Here is a 6,935-nt window from a genome sequence, read left to right on the forward strand (position 1 = left end):
GGACGTGCGGGACTTGGCGCTCCCTTCCTTCCCCGCCTCGCGACCTTGGGCCCAGGAGGAAGGGAGACTGAACTTTAGCAGGGACTCGGAAAGGCCGCAGGAGCCGCGGGAAGAGGACAGCCGCAGGATGGCCGAGGGGCCAGGCGGCGGAGGGCCCCGCGGGGACAGGGCTGGCAGTGGCTGGGCAGCCGAGGAGGAAGTGGTGCGGCGACGCTGCCGGAGGGGGGAGGAGGCTGAGGTCTCACAGCCCTGGCCCGAGGGACCCCGGGGCATGGCCGCTGGGCCCCCGCTGGAGGAGCGGTTCCGCCAGATGCACCTGCAAAAGCAGGTGTCTTACAGGTAAGGAGAATGGGGGCAGAGGGGAGCGCCTGGGCCCTCCCTCCTTTTCAATTGACATTCATTGAGTGGCCGCTGATTGCCTGATGTTGGGGACTCATAAATGACTACCAGGGGTCTCAGCCCTCCATGTGCATGGGGGAAGGGGAGCTTCTGGGACCCTTTCCCTATATAAACCGTGAAGCCCTATTCATTCAGTATGTAATTACTGATGTCAACTGCGTGCCAGGCACTGTACTGGGCAGTGAGAAGAGAGTTAACCAAGACATGAGCTTTACAAACCTCTAAAGATCTGAGGAGATCTGGAAGAGCTGGGAGATCAGGGAGACACCCCTTGGCCCTTCTTCTGGGGGAAAGAGGGACCCTTATTCATTCATTAAGCCTTACCTGAATTCTCCTGTGGGCTGACCCTGTGCTAGGTACTGGCTTGTGGAAGTGACTGAGATGCTTCCTGCCACTATGGTTAAGACTCTGCTGCCTAGAAATGGGGAAAGAATCCCTTCCTGGACAGTTTTGCCCTAGCAGGCCTTCACTGGCCTGTACCTCGCACCCTACCTGGCATCGTCTTCTGCCTGTGAAAGATACGCAGCCTCCCTGGTCCTGCCATCTCTGCTTAGGGGCTCCTTGGAGGAATCAGCTGAAGTGAGTCCCAGAAACCACTTTCATTACCTGGGATAGGGTGAGGGAGGGCTGCCCCTCAAACAAGTGTAGGTAAGTTACATAGAGAGAGGATCTGTGGAGGGGATGCAGAGGCAGCCCTTACCTTCCTCCTCCTCTCCCAGACCACAGCCTCAACTTGGACTTGCTGCCCTTGTAAAGCCGCTGAACCAGAGTGACCTCCTTTAGAAGGTCCAGCAGGGACATTGAGGCATCTGCAGTCCTTGGAGCCATCAGCTTGGTTAGAGAGAACAACTTTCCTGTCTGTTTACTACCATGAGGACTTGGGGTGTGTCTGAAGCTGCCCTACTTCTCCCTGGGGCTTCTGGGAAGGTGTTTCATAAAGCCGGCCCAGCCCAGGGAGCTCCAAGGGCCCCAGTATTCTTAATGGCTATGAATCATCGGGCCTCCATCACTTGCAGGCAGATAGAGGAGAAGGGGAGGAGACTTCCTCACCATCATAAAGTGAGATGCTCAGAATAAATGGGAAGTAGGTTAGGTTCCCATGACCCCTACCTTCACTTTGGGGGGGTACATAAGGGGTACTCTGGGCTCCATTACCAAGTTCTCCCAAACACGACACTGAGAAGAGGGCATTATCTGTCCCATGCCTTCTGGCTGCGGATAAAAGAGCCCCTGAAAGTGCTTTGGTGGAGGAGAGCATGCAGAGGTGACTGATGAGGGTGGAGGGGGTGGGGGAGCCGTAGAATGTAGAATTCTGGAAAAAATTGTAGTCTGGGAACCAGGAGACCTGCTTTGAATTCTCACAGTAACGTGCTTTGTGTCCTTGAACTAGACAATATCTCTCTGGGCCTCAGTTCTTTACCTGTAACATAAGGAGGTGACCCCAGGATATTCTTTGGCTGTGGGTCAGGGACAAACAGCATCTGGAGCTGGAAAGGAGGCCAGAGTGGGGTAGATGCTTAAAGGATAGGGAGCAGAAGAAAATTAAAGGGCTCAGATAGAAGAGGCCACACACACGCATGCACGTCTGCACAAAGGCAACTTCAGAGCTGGTATTCTCCCAGGTGGCTCCTGAATGGAGGCCCCTCCACAGCCTAAACTTGAAGCCTCTAGTCCCCAAGGATGCAGGGTGACCAAGCTGTGGCTCCTCTCTGGCTGTGAAGGGATCAGGACACCTCCAGGTCACCTGTGTGAGGGTTGCAGAAGATAGCACCAGGGTGGGCTCCAGCTGTCACCCCTGGTCAGATCAGGTAAGGTACTTCCTCACACCTGGGTTAGACCAGGAGCCCAGTCTTAGAACCAGAGCTGGACAAGGCCTGTAGACAAGGAGAGCGCCATGGGGAGAGGGCAAAGGAAGCCCTGTAAAAAAGAAAGCAGCCCTGGGTCCTCAAAACCCTTTCCAGGCCCAGAGGACCCCAGTGGAACAAGCTGTGCTTTCTGGCTAAGCCTTCCCATAAGGCTGCAGTTCTGAGTGGAACTGATGACCGATGCAAGCTCTTCCTTGCACAGGCCTCCCAGGGCTGGCAAGAGCTCAGGCCCATGGTGGCCCTTTTCACATCTTCTGCTTGCCACAATCCCATGCCACACAGGCTCACTGCTAAACCTCCCACCCTGTTGTAAGGAGTTGCTAAGAAAAGCAGTTGAAAACCCTCCACAGAGAGAAAGAGCTTTTGGACAAAAATGCAGGGGCACAAAAATCTCAGGTCCAGGGGTGGAAGCAGAAGCAAGATTGAGGCCTGGCTACCTCTGATGTAGGTGAGGACAGGGACTTTTACCAGGACAGTAGAAGCCTTTAAGGATGTGGGGGTTTCTGGAAAAATAAGTTCCTATCACTCCACAGCCCCAGTGTGGGCTGGAAACAGCCCTGGCTGCTGCTTTACAGGTCTGTACCAATAGAACTCTTGCAGGGGGAGGGAGTAGGGGGACATCCTGAGCCTGCATCTGGGTGTGAGGAAAGGTATCTCCCATACACTTGAGGATGTTCTAAACTATCAGGGTTGGGCTCAAGAGCCCTTTGGAGAGACATCCAGCCTAAAAATAGCCAGAGGGGTGCAAGGGACACTGGGTAGGGTCTGAAAGAACCAGCAAGAAGACACAGAGCTTTGACCCCTAGAGCTAAGCCCAGTGCTTCCCAAACCAGATCACCTGGGGGATCTCTTTTAAAATCATTTCTAAAGCCCTATCCCTGGAGGCCCTGACACAGGTAATCTAAGGTTGGGCCTGAGCATCTCAACTTTAAAAAACCTCTCCCAGGTGATTTTGATAGTCAAATAGGTTTGGAAACTACTGGTTTTACCTGTGAAAAAGCTGAAGGGTGTGGGGGTGTAAAATGTGAGCTGAACCATTGGCGTGTGGCTGGTAGGGGGCTTTCCTGTGGTGGAAAGGATGGAGGAGGACCAGCACCTCTGCCTGGGGTTCTGACCCGGGGCCGTGCATCGTGTGACATAGAAGTATGGGACATGGTCCCTTCCCTTGACAAAGGTATGATTCAGTACATGGCCGGACGGTAAATATTTCAGGATTTGCAAGTGACACGCTTTCTGTCACTCTGCTCGGCCATTGGACAATATGTTAATGAGTGAGCATGGCTGCATTCCAACAAAACTTTATTTATAGACACTGAACTTTAAATTTCATATCATTTCCACTGTCGCAAATATTATTCTTTTGTTATTTTCCAACCATTTAAAATTGTAAATATCATTTTTAGCTCATGGCCCTACAAAACCAGGCAGCAGACTGGATGTGGCCCATGGGGCCTGGTTTGCCGATCCCTAATCCAGTAGATGGGACAAGACAGAGTTGTGGGAAAGACAACTGATGGTGGAACTTGAGAATCAACCTGAGAATTGAGCAAAGGGCACGTGCATTCCACCGAGAGAGGCAGCGCAAAATATATGCAATGCAGGTTTCAGAGTCAGAGAGACCTGGGTTCAGATTCCGGCCCTGCCCCTTCCTGGCTGGGTAAGTCACTTTCACCTCTGACCCTATTTCCTCATATGGAAAATGGGGACAATAATACCTGTACAAGAGAGTGGCTGGGGAGATTCAGGAAGATAAGTGATTCCTGACTCATAGCAGGGCTTAGGCACAAATTAGAAGATCTTTTGCCCCTGAAAGCTGGACTGCCTTGTGGGTTTGGGGGTCCGGGAAGGCCCCTGAGCAATGGATGTTAGTGAGACCTGGGGGTGGCAGAGCTTAACAGAGAACTAAGAGTGGGGCCTGAGCCTGTGTGCATGTCTCAGCCTGCACTCCCCCTCCACCCCCACGGAGGGGCTGGGGGAAAGCCAGGGGAGGGGAGGTGACAACTGGCAGGGGAGAGTGCCCTCTGCTGCAGGCACATAGCAAGCTGGTACACAGCTCCTCCTGGGAGGGGTACCTGATCCAACTCTCCCTGCTGCTATTTACCAGAAGCTAAAAATAACTCAAGAGTGACAGGGAGATGGGGCCGATTTGTAATTTAAATAGCAACAGGATAAAGCAAGGAGCTGCAAGAGATCACATTCTGTCCTGAATTAAAAATGCAAAAACCGGGGGCAGAGAGCTGAGCTGGAGCTGGAGGAGGGGGACCGCTGCCAGAGGAAGCCGGAAGCTGGGGGTCTGTCCATTTTCCTTCCTTTGGGAAGGGCGGGGCCCAAGCCCAGCCCGGAACTCCTTCTTCCCCGCAGGGAACTGAGGTTCTTGCTGACAAGTGAGTCAAAGGCCAAGGAGGGCAGTGCCCAGGAGTGGGGCCAGGCTTGTCCTAAAGGCAGCAATGCAGGGATTGGGATCTCAAAGAGAGGGTCTTATCTCACCCTATTTTGACACAAGGTGTTTAGGACATGTCCCCCAGCAGCTCATGCTCTCCACTGCCATTTGGGCATTTGGAGCGGGCTAGGAGGACCAGTTCGAGCAGAGGTTTTTGAACAGGTTCTTCTCTGGTGTGCTGCTAAGAATTCAGCCTGTGGACCAGGCAACAGGAAGCCTGGGCTGGCGTCTTATTTTTGGCTCAGTCAGTGCAATTTCGGAGCAGAGCATTCAAGAGGCCGCTCAAGAGTCCAGGTCCCAAAGATAAGGGTTAGCACAAGCTGGGGAGACCTCTCTTCAAAGATACACAAAGTGAGTTGGGAAGGCACTGGGACTAAGTATGGCTTCTGCTGGCTCCACTGTGCTTGGCCAGTGCTCTTGCCTATAAATGTTTAGGGAAGAAAGACTAAGTAGGTAGGGTACATGGACTAGGTGGGCATTTGAAGGCCACTGGGCAGCATCTTACAGATTAAAAACTGAGCCTCAGAGAAGTTTAGCAATTTGCTAGGTCACACAGCCAGTAACTGGTAGAACCAGGATCCAGACTCAGATGGGTTTCACTCCAAAGCCCTTTTGACTCTGTCAGGCTTCCAAGGGTCTGGACTTTCATCTTTAAGGATCTTTTCTTTTGGCTGTCTGCTAAGTGCACATATTCCTGGGAGGGACAATACGATAGGGGGTGTGGCAGCTGAATGGTGGTGCAGCATGTAGTCAGGGCTTATGAGCCAACAGATGGGGGTGGGAGCTTTGGAGGGCAGGAGACCTGCTGATCCTGCTTTGGGGGCTTGGTGTTACAGTCCAGGCTGGAAGCAGAAAGAAGCTAGCTCTTCAGGGCAGATCCAGCTGACCCAGAGTGAGAGAAGAGCCCACCCCCCCAACCCAGGCTCCTCACACCTCCAGTCTGGGGACCTGGGAGGTGCCAAAGGACAATTTCCATGAGAGATCATGGTTTGAGGGACCACCTTCTACTACTGAGTTCCCACAGCTCTCTTGGCCTATTGGGAAGCCGAGCCCCACTTCCAGATGTCCTCCTGCTCATGACTGATGAGGCTGCGCAGAAGGAACCTAATCAAATTTCCATCCATCACTAGCCAGAGGCATCTGCAGGTGCCTCTGTCTCTTCTGTGGGGCAGAGGCCCAGCACCTGGGCAGGGCCTGCAATTAGCAGGTGCTCTTGGGTTCTGGGTCACTTCCAAGGTTTCAGCAGGATCACAAGCTTAGCTGCTTGGGAGGGATTTAAACTAAAAAAAAAAAAAAACAACCTACGTCTCACCATAGCCACTCATGCAAACAGGAAGCCAGTTCCCCTCCCTCTGCTCAGCTTGTTGGACACCTGTATTCAGCTCATTTCAACATCCATAGGAAGTTACTGAGCACATACTTGCACGCAGCACGGAGCTAGGGGCAATGTAGGGTTCAAGAACCCTGTAAGGAGACAAAACTAATGTCCACAAAAGGTCACATAATAGAGAAATATTGTTGAGTGAGTGTCAGAGATAAATCAGTGGGGTGGGAGCGCTGGCTCTAGAGTAACATTTGACACTTAGTGGGTATTTATAAAATACTTGTCGAATGAGTGAGTGAAAACCTACAGATGAAGGAAGGCGATTCAAATGAAACCGTCAGAGCTAAACAAGATCTTAGAAATCATCTGGTTTATCATCCAACCCAGAGATGTTAAGTGACTTGCCCAGAGTCACACAGCAAGGGCTAGAGTTTGAACCAGTAGACTCTGGTCTGGCCCTATTTCCACCTCCCCACTTTAGATTCTTGAGCTAGGATTTTTAAGGATGGAGATTTTGATTGGCTGAACATTATGGGCAAGGAGAGCAGCATAGGCAGAATGGAATAGCAGAGGTGAGGGTGGCATGTTAAAGGAAGTGTGAAAAAAGAGGGAAGAAATGTTTATTGAGCACCTACTGTGAGCAGGCATCAGCACTGTGTGAGCCGAGAGAAAATCTCTGCAGGGAAAGCCTGGATTTAGAGGCAAAAAGAAAGGAACCAGAACATAAGGAGCCTTGAAGGTTAGGCCAAGGAGTCTGGCTTGGCTGGTTTTGAGAGCAGAGGCTGTCCGGATCGTGAGTTGAGTGTCTGGTGCCCTGGTACATTTCTTTTCCCCAGCTCCCACTTGCTCATCCAGGCCACAGAAAGTAGAACACCTCACCCTCTGGGGCCTCAACAAAGCCCAGAAT

This window comes from Pteropus vampyrus, unplaced genomic scaffold (assembly GCF_000151845.1).
Source record: "Pteropus vampyrus isolate Shadow unplaced genomic scaffold, Pvam_2.0 Scaffold31, whole genome shotgun sequence".
NCBI lineage: Eukaryota > Metazoa > Chordata > Mammalia > Chiroptera > Pteropodidae > Pteropus > Pteropus vampyrus.